This window comes from Mus musculus, chromosome 9 (assembly GCF_000001635.26).
Source record: "Mus musculus strain C57BL/6J chromosome 9, GRCm38.p6 C57BL/6J".
NCBI lineage: Eukaryota > Metazoa > Chordata > Mammalia > Rodentia > Muridae > Mus > Mus musculus.
In genome coordinates, this window is record NC_000075.6 from 31275811 (window position 1) to 31298076 (window position 22266).

The window sequence follows — 22266 nt, forward strand, 5'->3', positions numbered from 1 at the left end:
GAGGCAAGAGACAAAGAGAGGCAACGAGAGAGGGGAGGGGACAAGCATCCACTTTTATAGGGCCAGGCCTACCTTGCTATTGCCAATTATCTTTGGGGGTGGAGTCCAGACAGAATACCAACACTATGGAGTCAGTTTTTACATGCACACTGTTTCTGTCTCTCTGCCCAACCCCCTCCTTCCTTCTGGAGAAGGAATTCTGTTTTCTTTTTGTTTTTTGAGAGAGAGAGCATCTTTCTAATAGCCTTAGCTATTCTAGAACTCTCTCTGTAGACCAGCTTGGTCTTGAACTCACAGAGATCCACCTGACTCTGCCTCCCAAGTGCTGGGACTAAAGGCATGCGCCACCACCACCTGGAGAAGGAACTCTGTTGAGGCCATGGTTTATGTTCTGTTGGGAGCTTATAGAAAGCCAGGGCCTGCTGTTCTGTGTTCAGAAGTGATGCTCTATTTCAATATGTTCTGTATGAGATATAAGAGTATTTCACCTGTGTGTGTGTGTGTGGGGGGGGGGGCTTTTAGGCTATCTTCACAGACTGGAATGTTCCCTCAAACTGTAACATGGCTGGTCTTTTTGCCTTTTTCTAGTCCCCATTCTTATTAGTATTTTATGAGGACTTCTTGTTAAAAGTGCATATGTGTGTGTGTGTGTAAAAGTATATATGTGTGTCATTTATGGACACTGGAGGACAACCTTGAATGCCTTCTTTAGGAATGTCATTTATGTCTTTTGAGACAGGGTTTCTCATTAGTTTGCAGCTCATCAGAGAGTCCAGGAATGAATGAATTCCCCTGCATTCTTGTCCCCACAGCTGGAATTATGATCATATACTACCATGTCTGGCTTTTATGATGGCACTGGGTATCTTTTATGAGGGCATTGGGAATTAAGTTCAGGCCCCTATTTTTGCAGAGAAAATCCTCTATCAACAGAGCCATTGTCCAGATGGCATAGTGGCACATACTTTCGTTCCCAGCACTGGGGAGGCAGAAGCAGTAGGATCTCTGTGAGTTTGAGGCCAACCTGTTCTACACAGGGAGTTCTAGGCCAGCTACATACATAGCTACCTTGTTCCAGAAGGGGAACAAAGGTGGAACAAAAACAAAACAACCAACCAAATAATAGAAACCCAAACAACCAAACAAAAACTAAACAGATCTGGGGACTTTGGGGCACGCATTTCAACAGTTGGCATCCCTATCCTTTCCATTTCCCTGCATTATTTCCTTTGTCACACCATCCCTTGGAATTATCTGGGAACTTTGTTCTTGCCTCCGTTTAACTGGAAGCTTAATGACATCGCTTTTTCTGTTCTCTCCCATCTTCATTGCTTAGAACAGTGTCTGGCTCATGGCACACATGCATGCTTCCTGCACAGAAAATTTTAGTATGTATACAATCAAATAAATAAATAAATAAATAAATAAGCAAGCAAGCCTTTTGAGACGTCAGACAGTTGAAGAGTTGGTAGGCTTGCGCATCACTGAAGTACTTGTGCCTATCAAAGCTTTAGAACAGGCCAGATAGCACAGGCCTTTAATTCTGGCTACCCTGAAAGCTACAGAGTGAGTTCAAGACCAGCCCGGGTAACTTAATGAGACCCTACCTGAAAATTAAAAATCAGAAAGAGGGCAGGGCTATGGCTCAGTGGAAAGGCACTTGCCTGCTAGGTCTCCTGTACTGTAGGTATGAGATGTCTTAGGGCTAGGGAGATAATGAAGGAGCACATAACCCAGAACCCACATAAAAAGCATGACATGGGGTGGGGCAGTGGAAGCACACACCTTTAGTCCTGGCACTCACAGGAGACAGAGGTAGGTGGATGTCTGTGAGTTTGAGGCTAGCCTGGTCTATACAGAGAGTTCCAGGACACCCGGGACTATACCCAGAAACCTACCTTGAAAACACAACACAACAAAACAAAACACAAAAGCATGACTTATGTGTGTCTGCTTGTAATCCTCAGCACCGGAGAGACAGAGACAGCAGTGAGCCTTGGGACTCACTCACCAGACTGCCTAGCTGAATCTCTAAGGACCAGTCCCAGGAAGAAAACCTACTTTAAAAAATAAGATAGGTAGCTATCCTGAGGAACAAGAGCTGAAGCTGACCTCTGGCTTCTATATGCACCCCTGCACATAAACTATGGAGTGCACACACACACATTCACAAATGAAAAAAATAAAAATGGAAGGACATGACCCCTTCTAGGTATGTTAGAGAAAGTTTATTGTAGATAAAAGGGAGGGGCAGAGACATCTGGGAGAGTTCAGAGGTGGGTAGCCTGGGCCAGGAGACTGGCCAAGAGAGTAAAGGTGGACCAAAAAGGATTGGTAACCAAAACAGCTGGATTATATGGGCAGAAGAGCAGCTGGAGGAAGGGCAACCCAGCCTCGAGGTTGGAGTTTAGGGTAGGGGCAGGGGTATGCCAACCATATCACATAACAGGTAGGGACTGAAAGATGCAGGCAGAACATGGTGGCCACTGTCTGCTTTGATACATTAATGAGCGCCTCAGCCATTTGTTCTGGGTTTGAGACCTAACAGTGCACCCGTGTACACACATGTACATGTATGTACACAAACAGGAATGAAGACAACTGCAAAGAAGACATTCCTAAGACATTAGGAAAAAGAAATATATAGAAATAAAAATTGGCTTCATCTATCACAGTAACTTTATTCTGGTTATAAAAAAGAAGGTTTTTAGAGCATTTACTTATGTCCCAGTTAGATAGGTAGTCTCGTTTCTCCTGTTGAGTTTTCTTTCTTGTCATCTCTGATAACCTGACCTCTGGGACTCTTAATCCATCAGAGAAGATATAATACTGTTAAATCTCAAAAGGATCTCTAGAGGCCATGGGTGCAGGGCATGGCAGCCTTCCAAGGCCATAGAGGACCCATCTACCTCTGGCAATCATTCCAGAGACTTTTCTGGCTACTATAAAACATTCCAGAAGCACATGGCTTCTTTTTAATAGATCCAAAGAGGAGACACCAGTGCTGCACGTGACAAATGCGAGCCCGGCTCATCTGTCTCCCTTTCATGATTTCTTTTCTACTGGGTTCAGCAGGGCCTGCTGACTGACGGCCTTGATTCCACGTCCTGCTCCCAAGTCTACAGAAGAACAAATCGTAGCTTCTTCCTTAAGTCCTGCCTCCCATGGCCAGCCGCCCTGTCTTTGAGTTTTAAAAACTGGCCTCAGCTTTTCACTGTTCTCAAGGCATTTAAACAAAGCTGTAGGCAATATAGTCGAATGGACTTTAGTATTTCTCCCTGTGGATGTTTGCTATCCTCGAGTCTTTTGTTTCCTGGTATTTCTTTTTTTTCTTGGCTAGCCAGTAGTTTTGTACGGGGGTTTGTTTTGGAACCTGAATTTTGTTGTATACTGCTGGCTGGCCTGGAACTGTGTATGCCTCAAACAAGTCTGCCTTTGCACTCAGGAACTGGGACTAGGAGTTTGGGTTATCTTGCTGTCTCTCTGAAGGCTTTAATATCACTAACATTTCTGTTTCTTAAAGTTCTAGTCAGTGTTGGAAGAGAATTTTAAAGTATGATCTCATTTAACCTTCAAAGCAACACAGCAAAGTACAGGTCATGGGCAATGAAAATATTCCCTGCAGACACAAAGAGCGAAGGTCTCTGGCCTTTGGTTGCCATTCCTGTTTTCAGTCGGGGAGTTCCCAGTTTGTCTCATTTCAAAGCCTGAGCTTGTTTCTACACACCTGGCTGAACTTTGAGAAGGCAGTCTTTAGGGACAGTATGATGTGGATGTCCTAAGTTAAGAAAGAAGGGAGTTCTGTCATTTTTGTTTGTTTGTTTGTTTGTTTGTTCACTGTTGACTAAACCTCAACCAGTCCCAAGTAGCTTAAGCTGGCCTTAACTGCTCCTACTGCCTCCACCTTCCGGGTACACCACAACTCCAGGGTTATGTGGTGCTGGGGCTGGAGCACCGGACTTAGTGTGGTAGGCAAGCACTCTGAGACACATCCTCACTCCGATTGCTTCTGAAAAACGCCTTTCCAGAATGGTAAATGGTGGAAAAGAGAGGGGTAGTGTAGGCGCTCTAAGGGGATGGCAAGGTCTGATGACCCAGTCCCCTTGTGTCTGGAAGGCTGATAGGCCACTCCTGGGCCCGCGGGCCGCAGTCTGTTTAACCGGTTTCTGTAGTCCCGGAAAGGCGTGTCCCAGTAGTGCCCCAGGCGCGCGCGTTCTGGGCAGGTCCGCCCTGGGGCGGGTATATGCACAGCCCACACCTCGAGAGCTTTCCAGGATCGGGACAGGTGGGCTGGGAACTCGGGTGTGCATTGGATCTCCCACAGCGGACGCTCAAGCATGCTGAACTGTGCCCCTTCACTTGCCCGCCAAGGTTCTTAGATGGGCCTTGACCCCGAATGCAAACAGTAGGGCTTTCTGATTGGCTTAGAGTACAAACGCAGGCGAGCACCGCCAGAGACCCGCTCTTCTATTGGGTTTTACACGAACTGCAGAGCACGAAATAAAGAGGCCTTCAGTCATTGGGCCATTGTGTGAGTCTCCTTTTGGCTTCTCTGCCGACTGAATTAGCGTCCCAGGATTTTCGTCATGACTCTTAAATCTGGGCTTGTCAATTCGGCCCAGCGTTCCCAGTCTCTAGGAACAGCATGGGACTTTCAGAGTTTAGCCAATCACATAACGTTGAGATCAGGTTGCCAGGCAGATTATGCTAATAAGACCCCGCCTTTTATGCTGCTCCCACTCTGCGGCGGGAAGAACCACCTGGAGGCGGCGGGGGGGTTTGATTTCCATCACCCCTAGGGAGAGAGGATCCGGGACCCGCTGATCTTCCAGCTCCCCTCACCCAACGTCGTGTAAGTACCTAAAGGATTAAGGGAACCGGATAAACCGGGGTCCAGAGGATCCCATCGCCTGGGAGAGTGTTTCGTCTTTGCTTAGTCCCACCCAAAATGGCGCCCAGCTCTTTCTGCGTCTCAGCGCCCGGCCGGGGCCAACCGACCGCGGACCCGGGTGGGGGGGGAACTGATGGTAGTGGTGGGGGGAGCAATCCCGGCGGCACCGCCCGATGGTACAGTCCAGCCGGGGCTGGGACGAGGCACCTCGCTCGGGGTGGGGGGTCAAACCATCTGCACCTTCTACGCGGAGAGGGGAGAGTCCCCTTCGGGAAGCCGTCCGGGCCCCGCGTCCAGCGTGGGCTTCGGCGCCGCCCGCCTCGACTCCCCGGCGCGCCGCCTGCCCCGTGCCCCCCGAACGGCTCGCCTGCCCGGCCGGCCGTGCGCTCCTCTCTCCCCTCCCGCGTTGGTTGGGCCGGGACGGCGGTTGGGCTGCCTGCGCGCCGGGCGGCGGTTGGGCGGGCGGGTGTCGGCCGGCCGGACCCGTGCGGGGGGTGGTGGCGCGCGCGGCCGTGGGTTCTCGTGCGGGTATCCCGGCCCGCGATTCCCAGCCACCCCGCCCGCAGAGGTGTGGGGATCGCCCCTGCGGGTCGGTCTGCAAACGCGATGGCGGGCTGGGTAGGGCGGAGGCCGAGGACCAAGAAAACTGGCGAGCGAGGCGGGTCTCTTAGGAGTCGGGCTCTCATTGAGCTAACGCTAAAACTAGGAAAGTCTGTAGCCAGGTTGAATTGGTACTAGGAAAAATGGCATAGTTGCGATCTGCCTTCCCGGTGTACGAAGGCTACTAAATTCGGGTGCCATTAATTTTAGCCTTGTTAGATGGATTAGTTGGATTTCAACCGATATATATGTGTGTGTACACTTAAGCCAGAGAGTAGGGGGTGGTTTTGTGGTGTCATTGATGAAATCCACCCAGCTAAAAATCCCATACCCTGAATTCTTAAGAGCCTGCCTGCACATCTTTCACTAATCTTGTGTTTAAGGGCAAATGTATCTACTTTTCATTAAAGCAAAAGGTACTCTTGATTAGCCTCGCTTTCTGACCTGTTCGCGCCACTGCAGCAGTAAGGTCTTTGTGGGCCCGAGGGTGTGCGGCATTACATTGTATTCTTTTGTACCCATCGCCTCCGCTGGGGCCACCACAATACCTTCTGCACCCATGAACTGTACTTATTTGTTGCTCTAGGACTGAAAAAACGAAATCGGGATTGGTTGGGGGCAAAGTAACATACAATGTTTGCGTCATCTAGTATATTTAGTAACTTCACTGGGTTTACTTTTTACAAAATGAGGCGAAATTGACACAAAATGAACTATTTTCAGGAGAACGACTTCCTCTGTCATTTAGTAGGTTTACATTTTTATTATGGATCAAGATTTTTTTTTTTTCCAACGGACTCAATTATTCCAATAACATACACCTTCTAGTTTTCCCTTAAGGTTTGTTTTTTTCCCCCCCAGATTAAGTCATTTTTACATTTTGTAATGATTTGTAACATTCCACCAAAAGCAATTTGTACATTGTATTGCAGACCTTGATGTAGGTGAGCATGACCAAGTGAGGCAAGCTGTGTCTTCAGACCCCCTAAATGCTTTTTATTTAGTGATTATGGAATGCCACTCCAGTATGACCTCAGAGTGCACTGGCCAATTTCCTTTTTAATATAAGTAACACATGATTATCATAGAAACAGCATAAGAACTAAAAAGCCCTAAAACATAATGACTAGATAAAATCCTTACTACTAATATTGGTGTGTTTTAGATCTTTGCATGCAAGGACAAATGTACACAAGATATTCGTGTGAGCACCTCCTGTGGCTTAATATCTGTTTTAAGTGTAGATGGGTGCTTAAATACTTCACTGGTGATTTGCCACACTCAGTCCTATGAACTAAAAGAGTCATTTTCTTCTTCATTTTACTTAAAACATTATTTTGAGACGTGCAGTGCTGGCTGGCTGGCCGGCCTGGAACTCTCAGAGCAGCTTGTGTCTGCTGGGATTAATGGAGATTAAAACCAAGCCCTGCTACTCCGGGTTTTGCTTTGTTCTTTTGAGACAGTCTCACTGTGCAGTTTTAGCTGGCCTGAAAAGATAGACCCAGGCTGGCCTGAAACGCAAGGACATCTGCCTGCTTCCACCTCCTGGGCTTAAAGGTGTGTATGCCAGTACATCTGGCTCCTTTTACTTTCTAAAAGCAAACCCTGGGTCAGTGAGAAGATGCTCAGCAGGTAAAGTTGTCTGCCTGGAAAGCCCAGTTCCCAGAGTTTGTTCTCAGGAACCCATATACTAGTGGAAGGAGAGAACTAACTCCACATTGTACACCTGGACCCCTATCCCGAACAATTAAAAAAAAGTTGGTATACACCTTTAATCTCAGCACTGGCGAGACATAAGCAGATCCATCTATAGAGCTGAGTTTCAGGACAGCCAGGCTACACAGAGAAACCAGCAAAACTTTGGGGCCAGTGGATTGGTGGATAAAGTGTCTGTTGTGTAAACATGAGGAACTGAATTCTAATTCCCAGTACCCTCATAAAAGCCAGTTACGTCACAGCATGTCTGTGACACAGCACTTGGGGGTGGAGACAGGCTGATCTTGGGGAGTTGGTGTTTCCCCCAGTTAGGCTAAGTGGGTTCATGAATGTCTCAGTTTTAGAAAGTAAGGTGGAGAGTATTCGAGAAAGATACTTGGTCTTTGGGCTCCCGGTATGCAGCCACAGGCCAGTAAACACACACACATACCCAGGAGTAAAAGCAAAAACAACAGAAAAGGATAGGCTTCTAGACACCAGGTAGAACTGACTGACCGGCCGAGAACCGAGGAGCACTGAGTTGTAATTTCCATTTCCTCAGTAGGCTTACACTTCACAGTAGTAAATACATGGTGACTGCAGGATTTCATTTGATAAAAAGATTATATGGTGAAAACTCGTAAGCATCTGGTTGTAGTTTATTTTAAACTTGAGTGCCATTCAGATGGTTACTGCCATTGAAATACATATTCTCCTAGAAGGGTAGACACTCGCAGTCCTGCTGTCTGCTTTCCTACATGCAGAACTTGTTTCTGTTTTTGATAGACACTCTGTCAGATTAACAAGTGGAAATTAAGCCTAGTGAGTTAAGAAAAGTGCAGCGAGCCGGGCGTGGTGGCTCACGCCTTTAATCCCAGCATTTGGGAGGCAGAGGCAGGTGGATTTCTGAGTTCGAGGCCAGCCTGGTCTACAGAGTGAGTTCCAGGACAGCCAGGGCTACACAGAGAAACCCTGTCTCAAAAAAGAAAAAAGAAAAAAAGAAAAGAATAGTGCAGCGTTAGGGCTGGGAATATGGCTCAGTGGCAGAGTTTGTCTGGGGTGTGTCATAGTGTGTAGGCCTTGAGTTCAGTTCCCAGTGCATGCCCCTCCCCCTACCACACAACCGCTTGGGCCAATCAGACTTTTGCAGAGTGGATCTACAGCAGTTCTCCTTGGGGCCAGGCGGGATAGGAGTGGGAGAGTGAAGAGGGTGCTTTGGTCCATACCAGAGACATTTTTCTACTGCTTTTGTGGTTGAGTTGAATCATCATATAAGTGGTAGAATGCTATCTGGTTCCTGTCCTTTTGAAATACCTTTGTAACGCCATGTTTAACTCATTTACTTCAGAATCGGAGTGAGGGGACTGGAGAGATGGCCCAGCTGCTAAAGGCACCTGGTACCAAACCTGAGGCCTGCACTCAGTCCCGAGACCCGAAAGGTGGAAGGAGAGAACTCACTTCAGGTTGTCCTCTGTACTGTCTTCCAGCATCAGGGTCTCTAAGGTTGTGACTTATTCAGTGTTTCCCTGCTCTGTTCCCTTTCGGCAGCATATACAGTATCCTATTAGCCAGTAGCCTGTGTCTGCCAACCTTCTGAACTATGATGTGTATGCAGTGTGCTAGTGTGGATGTGCACATTTTTGAGATTTAGTCTGAAAAAAATAGTTTAAATATTGAGATGATAATATGTGGGCTACACAGTTAAATAACATAACTTCACCTGTTTCTGTGGTTAAACTTCCTGGTTACTGGAAACTTCCAGATGATGTGGCTCCTGTATTTTTCTTGACTACCTCAGCCCTAGCCTGATGGGGTGGGGTGTTCTCAAGCAGCAATAATACCATGTGCTTATTGTCTTTAGGCTCTTCTAGTGTCCGCTAATAGTGCTAATTGTAGGTGTGTTTGGTTTTTCTAGTGGTTATGATAGCTCTCACAAACCCACAAGTATTCTTTTGAAGAGTGTCTTAGTCTTCGAACCACTTCCTAATAGTTGAGTCACATGTTATAGAATTAATGCATATTCAGCTAATTGTTTGAACATAATAGCAAACTGAGATCTAGTTTGTCTGTCTGTGTGTGCACATGTGGAAGTTGGAGACTGTGGGCAGCAGCTGTTCTTTATTGCTCTCCACCATGTATTCCTTAAATTAAAACGAGGGTTTCTTTTATGTATGAGTGTGTGTATGTGGACCATATGTGTATGCCTGGTGCTAGTGAAAGGCAGAAGAGATTGCCTGATCCCAAGGACTGAAGTTACACAGTTGTGAGCCACAATGTAGGTGCTGGGAACTGAGCCCGGATTCTCTGCAAAGGAGCAAATACTGGTAACCCGGGAGCCATTTCTCCTGCATCCTCCATCCGTTCTTCTTTGATCTTCTCTGAACGTGTGTGTGTGTGTGTGTGTGTGTGTGTGTGTGTGTGTGTGTGTCTGTGTGTCTGTGTGTGTGTGTTGGGGGTGGGGAGGTGGGTAGAGAGAGAGAGAAAAAGAATGTGTATGTTAAAGATACCCTATTTATGACTCAGCATTCAGCAATTACTTACTCTTAGTGCTTCAGCCAGTTATGAATCTCTTCAGTAACTATTACCTGTTGAACAAAGATGGTATTTTGACCAGAGCTGATAGCAGCACTAGTCTGTGGGCATAAATATAAGTATTTAGAAGGCAATTTGACAGGCAATGGTGGTGCACACCTTTAATCCCAGCACTTGGGAGGCAGAGACAGGCAGATTTCTGAGTTCGAGGCCAGCCTGGTCTACAGAGTTAGTTCCAGGACAGCCAAGGCTACACTAAGAAACCCTGTCTCAAAAAAACAAAAAACAAAACAAAACAAAAAAAAAAGAAGGCAATTTGATGGACACAATACATTTATTTAGCACAATACTTGTAGTTTCTTCACTGCAGCCTATGATCCCTGCCTGTAGCATCAGGCCTTTGACCAGGTTTACATGCCTGGCAGGAATTCTCTACTGTGGACAGGCCTCAAACCCAAGCACAAAGCAGTTGGTTACTGTCATAACGGTCATACACTATTGCACAGTGGATACAGCTTGCCTGGGAGGTTGGTAGTATAGCATGCAGAACCTACAGCTGAGGAAGGCTGTTATTAATGACTTTTCTCCCCTAGTGGCCTACAAAGTACCCTATAGCACCTTGACAGCTAGTCACTGAGATGAAGCTTCCAGCCCAGTGCAGCCTTGACTTCTCATGTCCTGGAAGCAAAGTTTATAGTCTATCTGGCTAGCTTTGTATGTCAGCACTATGTGCAGAAGTGCCCTTGGAGGCCGGAAGAGAGTGTTTGATCTCCTGGAATTGGAGTTAGGGATGATTGTGAGCCATGGTGTGGGTGCTGGGAACCAGGCCCTGGTTCTCTGCAAGAGCAGGAAACACTTTCTTTTTTCTTTTTAATGATTTATTTATGTATGTGAGTACACTGTAGCTGTCTTCAGACACACCAATAGAGGGCATTGGATCCCATTACAGATGGCTGTGAGCCACAATGTGGTTGCTGGGAATTGAACTCAGGACCTCTAGAAGAGCAGTGAGTGCTCCTAACCGCTGAGCCATCTCTCCAGCCCAGTAAGCACTTTCTTTAAAAAACAAAACAAATAAAAATCAAAAGTCTTTTTATTGATTCTTTGTGAATTTCGCATCATGTACCCCAATCCCACTTCCCCATCTCTTCATATGTGCCCTCTGCCTTTGCAAACTCCCCCTAAAAGAAAACAAACTAAAATGAAGTAAGATAAAGTAACGAAAGAAACAAATGGCAGATTAGTGCCAGGGCTTGCTCTCCTATGCTCACACCCTTGGGATGGCTCCCCAGGGCCTGCTCTCTTGTGCTGCCCAGGTAAAGTGGGGAGTGTTCTTCAGAGTGGTACAGTCAGCAAGGGGCAAGGCCAGCTCTGTGCAGGCCATGGGCATTGACACAGAACCCTGCTGTCACAGGGCCACGGACCCAGGCATTGCCCTCAGCTGCAGCGTGGGCCAGGACTCCATCATGGCTTCAGATGACATTGTAGCTATTCACATCAGGCTGTTCCTCACTGCCTTTGACTCTTCAATTCTGCCTCCCTCCATTGTACCCCAAACTGTTCTGCTTCTCTTTCTCTTCCATCTCTCTACCACATCCCTGCTCATGGTAGTAGCACCTGCCTGTGGGCCTCGCAGTAAGCAGTCCTGACTGCTGAGCTGTTGCTTCATCCCCCTTTGACCAACTTTTCAACTTTACATTTAATTCTTAGTGTGTGCTGGGTGCATGTGGTGCCCACTTTTAATTCCAGTACTCATGGGACAGAGGCAGGTGGATCTCTATGAGTTTGAGGACAGCCAGATCTACAAGTGAGTTGGAGGCCAATCACCATTACTTTGTGAGCCTCTGTCTCAAAACCAAAACTAACCAAACTAAAACCCCAAAACTTTAAAACATGCCATCAATAGAATAGTGTTCTCCCCACCCCCACCCCTACCCCCTGCCCCCGAGACAGGGTTTCTCTGTGTAGCCCTGGCTGTCCTGGAACTCACTCTGTAGACCAGACTGGCCTCGAACGCACAGAGATCTGCCTACCTCTGCCTTCCAAGTGCTAGGACTAAAGGTGTATGCCACCACACCTGGCCTTAGAATGCTTTTTTTGTTTGTTTGTTTGTTTTTCCGAGACAGGATTTCTTTGTTTAGTCCTGGCTGTCTTGGAACTCACTTTGTAGACAGGGTGGCCTCGAACTCAGAAATCTGCCTGCCTCTGCCTCCTGAATGCTGGGATTAAAGGCGTGCACCACCACGCCTGGCTCTTAGAATGCTTTTTATTTTCTTTTTTCTTTTGGTTTCAAGACAAGAGTTTTTTTATGTGGCCTTGGCTGTCCTGGAACTTGCTCTGTAGACCAGGCTGGTCTCAGACTCAGATTCTCTTTGCCTCTGCCTCCCCATTGCTGGGATTAAAGGCGTATGCTACCACTACCTGACTTGGAATGCTTTTTAATGTGACATTTAGGTTCTTTTAAATGTCTTCAACAAAAGAGCAATTCTAGGATTAAAATGAGATTAAATCACTGTTTTGGTAGACTTTGATTTAAAAGCTTTAGTAAGGTAATATTCATATTTATGATGACTATCTCAAGTTCCTTCTGTGCTACCCAGCTTTTCATCCCTAGAGCAAATACTCAATATAATCAACTTATAAAGAGGAAAGGATCATTTGACTAATAGTTTTGGAGTTTCTTCTCTATGACCAACTGGCCACAGCCTATCACAGTAAGAACATATTGGTAGGGCCTTATGACCAGAAAGTGAAGAAAGAGTCCAGTGTCCCACCCTCTCCTTCAAGGGCACCTTCTCCTGGTGACCTGAAAGTACCTACTTCTTAATGTTCACTACCTCCCAGTTGTGCTAAGGTGAGGCCCAAGCCTTAAACACATAGGCCTTTAGGGGACATTTTGTTGATGTTCTTTTCTTTTCTTTCTTTCTTTTTCTTTTCTTTTTTTTTTTTTTTTTTGGTTTTTCGAGACAGGGTTTCTCTGTGTAACCTTGGCTGTCCTGGAACTCACTCTGTAGACCAGGCTGGCCTCCAACTCTGAAATCCACCTGCCTCTGTCTCCCAAGTGCTGGGATTAAAGTCGTGTGCAACTACTGCCTGACTGTTGATGCTCTTTTAAGACTTGGTCTTACTCTGTAGTCTTGGCTGGCCTGGAACTTTTATGTAGACCAGGCAGACCTTGAATTTACAGATATTCTTGCCTGCCTCTACTTCTGTCTCTCTAGTGCTGGGATTAAAGGCATGTGCCACCATGCCCAACATTTCTTTAGGGCATTTTTAACTAAGACATCTTTTCCTCTTACAAAAATATTTTTTTCATACCACACCTCCAGATGCATGGTTTTCAACAGTTATAAACGGCAGAGTATGTGCGTGTGTGTGTGTGCATATATATATATATATATATATATTTATATTTATATTTATTTATTTATTTATTTGTGGTGCTGTTGATCAACTGCGAACCTTAACATGTGCCAGTCAAGAGTCTGTGACTGATGTGTAATCCTACCCCTGCAGATAAATTAAACTCAACAAAATATATGTAAGATTTTGTAGAAAAGAAAATCTAAAACTTTCTGGAGTAACTTTGAGTAATATGGGATTACAGAAGTTCAAGGACCTTCCATTGTTGCAAAGATGGCAAACCTGGAAACGTTTATGTGTGTTGCTACAGCCTATGAAGAAGTAGACACACTGCTTCTAAAGGGGCAGATTGGGAAACTTCTCTGCCAGAGACCAAGAACTGATACTTCAAACAACATAATGCTGCTTTTGACAAATTAATAATGATATATCAACTGAACACCATAAGCAGTCCGGAAATAGGCTCATACATATTCTAACACCCAGGAAGCAGGTGAAGAGCATAATGAGCAAGCTTCTGGAAGTTAATGTGGAAAAGTACGTGCACAGCCTCTGCTTAGAGAAGAGACTCCTTAAGCGAGGTGCTGCGTGTACGTGTGACAGACAAAAGTCTTCAACAGGCCCTTGGAAAATGAGAAAGAAACCCATATATTTATGTCTATTCAGCCTTGTGAGTAACTAAGGGAACATAAATTAAATCCACAATGACATATTCTCTTATATTTTTGGTTGTGAGCCTATTCTTTAACGGCTGAGCCATCTCTCCAGCCCATCCATATTCTCACACATCTAAGTTGAAGTAGGCAACTCCAAATCCTAAGGATGCTGACCAGTAGTGATCTGCATACAAGACTGGGAAGAGTATTTTTTTGGCAGAGCTTCCTGGAAAGCAACATTATTCGAACAGTAGATACTAAAGCTAGACACTGGTGGAGTTTGTCATCCCAGTGCAGGGCGGCCAAGACAAGACCAAGACGAGAATCTGTGAAGCTCACTGTTGGTGAGATCCAGGCCAGTAAAAAACCTTGTCTTAGGAACACTGAGAAAGTGGACAGTGCTTGAGGAGTGACACCTGAGATTGTCCTGTGATGTCCATCACAAGTGCGCGCGCGCACACACACACACACTCTCTCTCTCTCTCTCTCTCTCTCTCTCCCTCTCTCTCTCTCTCTCTCTTTTCTTACTCAATGGGAGCCCTTCAGTAATGACTTTGTTAGTTACCTAGCTCTCTGGCTTTTGGGCAGCTGTCTCTTTAAAAAGACCAGCTAGCTTGTACATGTTCCTGTACACACACACACACATACACACACACACACACACACGCACGCACGCACGCACGCACTCACGCACGCACACACACACACACACACACTTTCCTTCCTTCCCCAATGGGAACCCTTCACTGTGGCTTTGTAGTTGCTTAGCTCTCTGGCTTTTGAGCAATTTGCTCAATTAACGCTCTTTGTGGGCTGAGTAAATTACCACCTCCTCTGCTCCCCTTGAGATGCAGTCTAGCTTTGTGATTGCATCATCTGGTGGAAGCTGGGAGACAGCAGCAAATGCCAACCAGGCCGGGCCCTGGCAGCCTGTCTAGGGTGAAAGTTGTTGCTGCAGTGGGGAAAGAGGTCCAGGCTCTGTGGTAATGGGTCTGAGTGAAGCCCCACGAAGTGTTTTGAGCTTGGACAAGCAGCCGTTCTTGGTTGTGGTGAGGACTTTTTGAAAGCTGGTATTTACAGGGCATTTCATAGTGCCTGGCACCTGCAGACTGCTCCGGAATGGCTCTGTTATTACTGCCCACGCCTTGTTTACTCAGGTAACACTGGCTTTCCACAGTCTGCATTTCGAGCCAGTGCAACTGCAATTATGCTGATTTTTAAAATAAAGAGCTGCATCTATCAAGGGATTCCAGTTTTGTGATCTCATTTAACTCCCTCAGTGCAGGCATCAATGAGTCTAACCTGGAGGTGCCACCTGCACAGAAGGCACACCCTGTGTGGAGGTCAGCAGAGGTGGCCTTCACCTTTAACCATGGGGGCCTTGCAGTCAGCCTCAGGTCAGGCTTTGGGGACAAGGACTTGTGATCACAAAGCCACTGGCTGGGAGAGCTGATTTTTAAATGCCTCTTCATGCAGGAAAAAAAAAAAATTAGTAATCACATCCTTTAAAAATTCTGTCATTTTGAAGTTAAACATTTTCTGGTGAAATGGATCAGGTATGAGAAAACTCATGTCTCTAGTAAAAAGACATTTATTCCCAAGTAGATTGTTTAATAATGAAGTAGGACTTTTCTGGACAAGGCACAGTTTAGTTTTAATAGAACTGAGTCACAACATAGTCTCTACTCTCAAGGTATAAAATAACAAATATTCTGCTTTATCTTACCAATGGCAATGTGAGTTAGCAAAGATATTATTTCAGTTGTCAAGATAATGAAACCTGCCGGGCATGGTGGCGCATGCCTTTAATCCCAGCACTCGGGAGGCAGAGGCAGGCGAATTTCTGAGTTGGAGGCCAACCTGGTCTACAAAGTGAGTTCCAGGACAGCCAGGGCTACACAGAAAAACCCTGTCTCGAAAAACCAAAAAAAAAAAAAAAAAAAAAAAAAAAAAACCTTGCTTGTTTTCCAGTCTGTTACTTTTCTAGCACTCCATGCTGAGAAAACGCTTTAAGAAATGTCCTGGTAAGCCAGGCAGTGGTGGCGAACGCCTTTAATCCCAGCACTTGGGAGGCAGAGGCAGGTGGATTTCTGAGTTCGAGGCCAGCCTGGTCTACAGAGTGAGTTCCAGGACAGCCAGGGCTACACAGAGAAACTCTTGTCTTGAAAAACCAAAAAAAGAAAAAAGAAAAGAAAGAAAAAAGAAATGTCCTGGTGATAACCAGGGGTTATAGTACATTCCTCTTACGCCAGACCTCTGGAGGCTGAGCTGGGATGCTCTGGAGTTCCAGGACAGGTGAGCTACAGAATGACACAGTATAGGGGTTGGGGTGGGTCCTGGCTCCATATCTGAACACCAGATCAGAGATTGATGACCTACTGTAGGAGTTTTATTAAGATGGGGGAGGTGGAAGCTTAGTATTATTAGAAACTTTAATTACATGCTGGTGTGAGAGAGGTTTTCTGAGCACTGTGTGTGTGTGCCAAAAGTGTACATTAGGTACTTATCACTTGCACATTTTCTGAGTCAAGGTCTCTTGCTGATCCTGGAGGTCACCAGTTCAACAAGATTAGTTAGCCAACACGCTCCGTTGGTCCTGCCTGCCTGCCTCCCCAGTGCTAGGGTCACAGCTGTGTGCTACCACACCTGGCCTTTCAATCTAGGAGTGAGGAACCCCAACTCAGGGTTTTATGCTCACATGGTGAGCGCTTCACTGACCCAGCCATCTCGTCAGCTCCCAAGATAGGTGGTTTTTTCTTTTCTTTTCTTTTCTTTTTAATGTTATTTCTTGTTCTTTACTGTGTTGGCAATAGAATCCAGGGCCTTGTACATTCCAGGCAAGTGTCTACCACTGAGCCATATCCCTAACCTCAGATAGTTTGAAAAAGCAGCAAATGCATCAATGTGTCATGATCTGAATGTATCACCTTGTTATAAAGTACTTCACCCGTTTCACATGAGTTGCAGAATGAAAATCTGGCAGTGGGAAACAGGTAACGTCCTCATTAGCCTGTCTACTGGGCAGTGGATTAGCTGTAAAGGGAATGCCTTCAAACCAGTACCAATTAGCTTCTTAGTCTGCAGTCAGTTTCTGAAGAAGACTATGTTTTTTCAGTGGTTAAGTTAGCATGAGGTTACTGAGGAAACAAAGTTACTTCTTCAGACTGTGCCTCTGTCTCCATTGTCTGGGATTTTATCTGAGGTGTTAGGCTGGTAATGTTGGAGGCATGGTCACCTGCAGCTTTACAGGCTGCAGGAGACCCACTGCTACGTTTCTTACTTAGTTACTGTGACTGCTACTTTATGGCAATCCATGCAGAGGCATACCCAAGCCACAGGTGACATCTGTCTGCCTGCAAGTTGTCTACAAATGATGCCGCTGTTTGGAAGGGAGCTGGAGGGAAAGTGCTGGAGCTTTGTAAATCTATGTGTAGTGAGTAACAGGGTCGTCCAGTATTAGTCACTAAGTCATTGACAGCAAGCTTTTAGTCTTGAGGTGACTTTTGTGAGTCTGTGTTTACATTCAAAGTTCCCTTTAGGTATCCACAGAGGTGTAGGTACTGCTTTGCTGTTTCCATGTAGTAAGGGAAGCTGGCAAGTAACTGCGAGAACAGCCTGGTTGGTAGAGAGTTCACCCTACTTCCTCCAGGGCTCTAAGACACAGAGACCCTCAGGGAGATGAAAGGATCCTCTGAGTTGCACCCTGAAGGGGGATGTGCGTGTCCTTGCTAAGTTATTGTGTAGCAATAAAAAAGGTTTTATTCCAACTCCAGTGTATGTGTGTGTGTCTGTGTGACTGTGTGTCTGTGTATCTGGGTGTGTGTATCTGGGTGTGTGTGTATGTGTGCACGTGTTCAGGTCAAAGGACAACTTTCAAGAGCTGGTTCTGTCCTTCTATTGGTGTGGGTTCCAGATATTGCACTCAGGTGATAGGCTTGGTTTCAAGTGCCTTTTTACTTGAGCTGAGCTTTTTATACAGACCAAGTTTGTTTGTTTGTTTGTTTGTTTGTTTGTTTTAGAGTGGGAGCTCTGACCTTTGGAAGTTTGCATATGGATATTTATTCAGATTGTTAAGATGGCTAAGAATTCTGAGCTCTCTTTGCCCTGATTATCAGAAGCGGGTCTTGACCTCATGGTACGGAGCCCTCAAGTTGCTTTTCAAACGACTGTGCAGTTTTCTTTCCGTGCTATGCTGGAGTTAGGTCTGACTTACACCAGGATCACCTGGAGATTTACAAAGATTTCTGTGCTTTTTTTTTGATGTGCAACTGATTACGAGGGATTCTTCACGAGTCAGGCCTTGAAGTTCGCCTTTCACCAGCTCCTTGTTTGAAGTCAGAAAAACTGGTTTATGAACCTTGAAAGTCTTGGTAGATCAGCAGGATGAGGTTTAAGATTTCCACCTTTTAGACCAGGTTTAGACCATTCTAACCACCGCTTGATGCTTTTTCTTTCTTTTCTCTTTTTCTTCCTTTTAGTCTTACTTTATGATTTTATGTATGTGAATGTTTGCCTGCATGTATGTCTGTACACCACTTGGTACCAAGCTGCCTGCAGAGGCTGGAGAAGAGGGTAGGATCCCCTGGAATTGGACTTACAGACAGTTGTGAGCTTCCATGTTCGTACTGGGAACTGAACCTGGGATCTCTGGAAAAACAGCAGTGCTCTTAATCACTGAGCTGTGTCTTCAGCTCCTGTTTGATGCTTAAAAAAATAGCTTTGCCTGTGTGAGTGCCAACATGGTGCACATGCAGTCATAGGACGACCTCGGGATCAGTCCTTGCCAGCTGCCTTGCTTGATAGTAAACACACCAGGCTAGTTGGCCCATGAGTGCCTTGTGGATGCTCCTCCTTTTTGAGTCTTGAAGGAGCATTGAGATTTCAGGCATGCTCTGGGCGTCACGTGGGTGCTAGGGTTTAGTTCTTATCTTGCATAGCAAGAGACTTTACCCACTGAGTCAAGCCCCCCACCCCTTGTTTTGTTTTGACCCTTCCTTCTCATGGGTACCACACCTGAGCATTGTCCTGGAACTCTCACAAGTTACACGTTTCCTCTTGGTAAAAGTTTATATTGTTTAAACTTCCATCTTTTTAATCATGAATAGACCTTGGAGCTGGGCGTGGTGGTTCATGAATATAATTCCAGCACTTAAGAGGCCAAGGTTGGAGTCTTGCATAAGTTCCAGGCTAGCTTGGGGTACAAAGTGAGACCCTGTCTCAAACAGTAACAACAACAACACAAAACAACAACAACAAAAAAAAAAAAACAAAACCAAAAAACCCCAAACCGCCGGGCAGTGGTGGCACATGCCTTTAATTCCAGCACCTGGGAGGCAGAGGCAGGTGGATTTCTGAGTTTGAGGCCAACCTGGTCTACAGAGTGAGTTCTAGGACAGCTAGGTCTATACAGAGAAACCCTGTCTCAAAAAACAAACAAAGAAACAAACAAACAAACAAGCAAAAAACCAAAACCAAAACCAAACCAAACCAAACCAAAAAAAAAAAAAAACCCCAAACCAAAAGCTGGAATCTAGCTCAGTGATAGAGCTCTCCTCCCTCCCTCCCTCCTGCTCCCCTCCCTCCCTCCCTCCCTCCCTCTCTCCCTCCCTTCCTCTCTCCTCCTTCCCTTCTTCCTTCTTTCCTCCTTCCTTTTTTAATCCTTCCTTTCATTTTTAGCTTTTGGCAACCCATGGAGTTTAATCAGTGTTGCTGTAGGAACATGGGTAGCTGCGGTTTGTTTTGGTTTTGATTTTCGTTTTGAGAAATGGCCTGTCTGTGAAGACCTGGCTGGCCTCGAACTTGCTAGCCTTCTGCCTTACCCTCCCAATTCTACATCCCTTTTATAAGTATATAAGTATATAGATATTCTGTATTTTATTCATCTTCTTGTTAGCTGATGGGTATTTGGATTGTTTCCAGTTTTAGCTCTTATGACTAACACTATGAATATTTATGGACAAGTTCTTTGGGGAAATATGTTACTCCACTAGGGTTTGTTATATCTTCATAAGGAATCAGTGTCATTTGATAGCTATTTAGACTTTTGATCAGTTGCCAGACTCTTTACTGAAGAGCCTACAGTATTTTAATCACCGACAGCATATGAAGGTTCTAGTTTCTCTATAGTCTCACCATTTGTTCTTATCTTCCTATATCAAAATGTAGAATAAAGTTGAGAAAATGAAGCTATCCTACCAAAATGAGGATCGTAGACACTAGAACGTCTTTGAGAGAATCATTGTTGTGTAATCAGCAACATGGCCTGCAAATGCTGCCTGGTGCTAGGCTGGGCTCTCACTGAGAATGTCAGTATTTGCTGAAACTGAACTCCCCACACCTATGTTTAATTTTTTTTAAAAAAGATGTCCTGGGGAACCAAACCCAGGATCTCATACAAGCTGGGCAAGTGCTCCACTACTGGGCTACTCCAGCCTTCTGTCTTGTTGTTTTTCTGAAGCTGGGCAAACCTTTACTTTTAGTGGGGAGTTTATAGTTCACAGCTTGTACGCCTTGAATTTGAGGGATGTGTTGCCTATGCAAGAGCAAAAAGACTCTGTGGTGTGTTTTTTCTTATAGAAATCTGAGGATGTCCATGAGCTATGAGGTCTGTTAGTAGTTTTATTAGCAACCGCACTCATGACAAGGGGCCTTTTTGCAGGCTTCCATGTATCAGTCATGCATTATGTGCTTTCTATAGTTTTTTGGTTACATAATTCCATTTTAATTTACTTTTTATTTTTTGGTGCTAGAGATTGAACCTTCATGCGTGCTAAGCCACACCTCTGAGCCATACATACCATAGCCCTGTTGTATTTATTTTTTACTTTCACCATTCTATGGTAGCTGTGGATAACTGCGCTGCTAGCATTTGTATGGGAGAGGTTCAGTTGTAGTGACTTAACTCCCCTGCCTCAAGTTCTGGCACCTCTTCCAGCAGTGGCATATGGCAGTGCCAGAGCTGAAGGAAGAACTAGTTTGGTCTGTGGTAGGCTATTGGAAAGGCTTGTTAAGGCACAAAGAATTACATAAGGACTTACAGCTACAAACTGCTATTGTGTGATTTCCAATATCATTATCATCCTGGGTCTGGCCTTTCCTGTTCACTGAGCAGATTGGGAGCACTGGGTGTCGAGGCAGAAGGCCTGCATTGTAGCAGACCACACCTTGGACCTGCTCATGCTAGCTGTACCTTGCTGTAAGCACTGTGGGTGCAGAGACCTCTGCTGGGGTATGGAGATGCTCAACAGACCTTGCAGTGCTGTTCTGATTGTGGGTCACAGATTGTGGGTGAGGGGACACGTAAGCCAGTAGTCACCAGTGAATGCCTTGTAGTATGACAGTCACACTTTTTAAAGAATTCCTTTCCCGTATCTGGCTTCCAGCCTATTCTTTGTTTGCAAAAGAATGGATTTTAAGTTTAATTTTTCATAATAAGAGCAGCTGAACTCTCTGTACCTTTTCAGTTGTATAGAGGGCAAGAATTCAAATCTTCTCAGAAATACTTTGCCCCTCCCCTTTAGTGTTTTTTCACCCTTTCTGGTTTATTCAAGTTCAGGTATAGATCTTGATGTCACATACAATTTCTTCACCGTGTTAGCAGTTATAGGTAATTTTTAATAATTTTTTGAGACATAGTCTCTCTACATAGCCCTGATTGGCCTGGAACTGACTATGTAGACCATGCTGGCCTCAAACTCAAGAGTTTTGGCTCTGTTGGGATTAAAGGCATGCACCACCATGCTTGACTTCCTGCCTTTCTCTTCTCTTCTCTTCTCTTCTCTTCTCTTCTCTTCTCTTCTCTTCTCTTCTCTTCTCTTCTCTTCTCTTCTCTTCTCTTCTCTTCTCTTCTCTTCTCCTGAAGTGCCAGGAATAGAACCCAGGGCCTCACACAGGGTAAGTAAGTGCTCTGCCACTGAGCCACATCTCTGGATGTCCAGTCTTTTTAATTGATGGTAATGCCTAACAGAATGTTAAAGGAGACTCAGGTGAGAGTGTCAGAATGGCCATCCAAGGAGGTAACAGTGACTTTGGCATCTGAATGATGTAAAGCAATTAGTTTTTCTATAATATTGCCAAAGCATTGCACCTGTCCTTGGAGCAGGTGAACCTGGGGAGGGTATAAAGCTACAGGGGGTGGGGTGGGGAAGGGCCTGGAGAGAGCCCAAGCAACACAGCTGCAGCCAGATCGAGATGCTCTTGAGACAGGATCAGCGACAGGGCTCTAAGGATAAGGAGGTTGCAGATCCTACTGAAAGGCCCAGTGGGGTGAGGAGTGTGGTGTAGGCTTGCCTTTGGCACATGCATCTGGAGAGGTGTCTTTTCGGCTGGGGTTGTATTCTCAGTTGGAAAAAGAAGGAAGGAAAAGTTTCCTTTTTGAAGTGAGAGCTTAGAAATTGGGAGGATGCTCAGTGGGTAAAGTAATTGAGGACCCAAGTTCAGAACAGCATCCTGTGCCTATAATCCCAGAGCTGGGGAGAGCAGGACTGGTGGATCTCTGATTGCCACTAGCCAGCCAACCTGTGGGCTCTG

The 22266-nt window shown here is 45.5% G+C and overlaps 1 protein-coding gene and 1 long non-coding RNA gene across 11 annotated transcripts in view; both read left to right on the top strand.

The window, feature by feature from the left end:
• The first annotated feature begins 299 nt into the window (after positions 1-299).
• Prdm10 (PR domain containing 10) overlaps positions 300-22266 on the top strand; it is a 105622-nt gene continuing 83655 nt past the window's right edge. For 9 of the 10 annotated variants that reach the window (XR_870532.3, XM_006510464.4, XM_006510471.4 and 6 more), the window contains exon 1: positions 300-4852. The gene's annotated coding sequence lies outside the window, so the exon portion shown is untranslated. The remainder of the gene's footprint in view (positions 4853-22266) is intronic. The other variant, NM_199315.2, reaches the window with a different exon arrangement.
• On the top strand, positions 5119-5915 carry Gm10910 (predicted gene 10910). Its single transcript, NR_165839.1, has one exon. It is a non-coding gene; the product is annotated as a predicted gene 10910 (long non-coding RNA).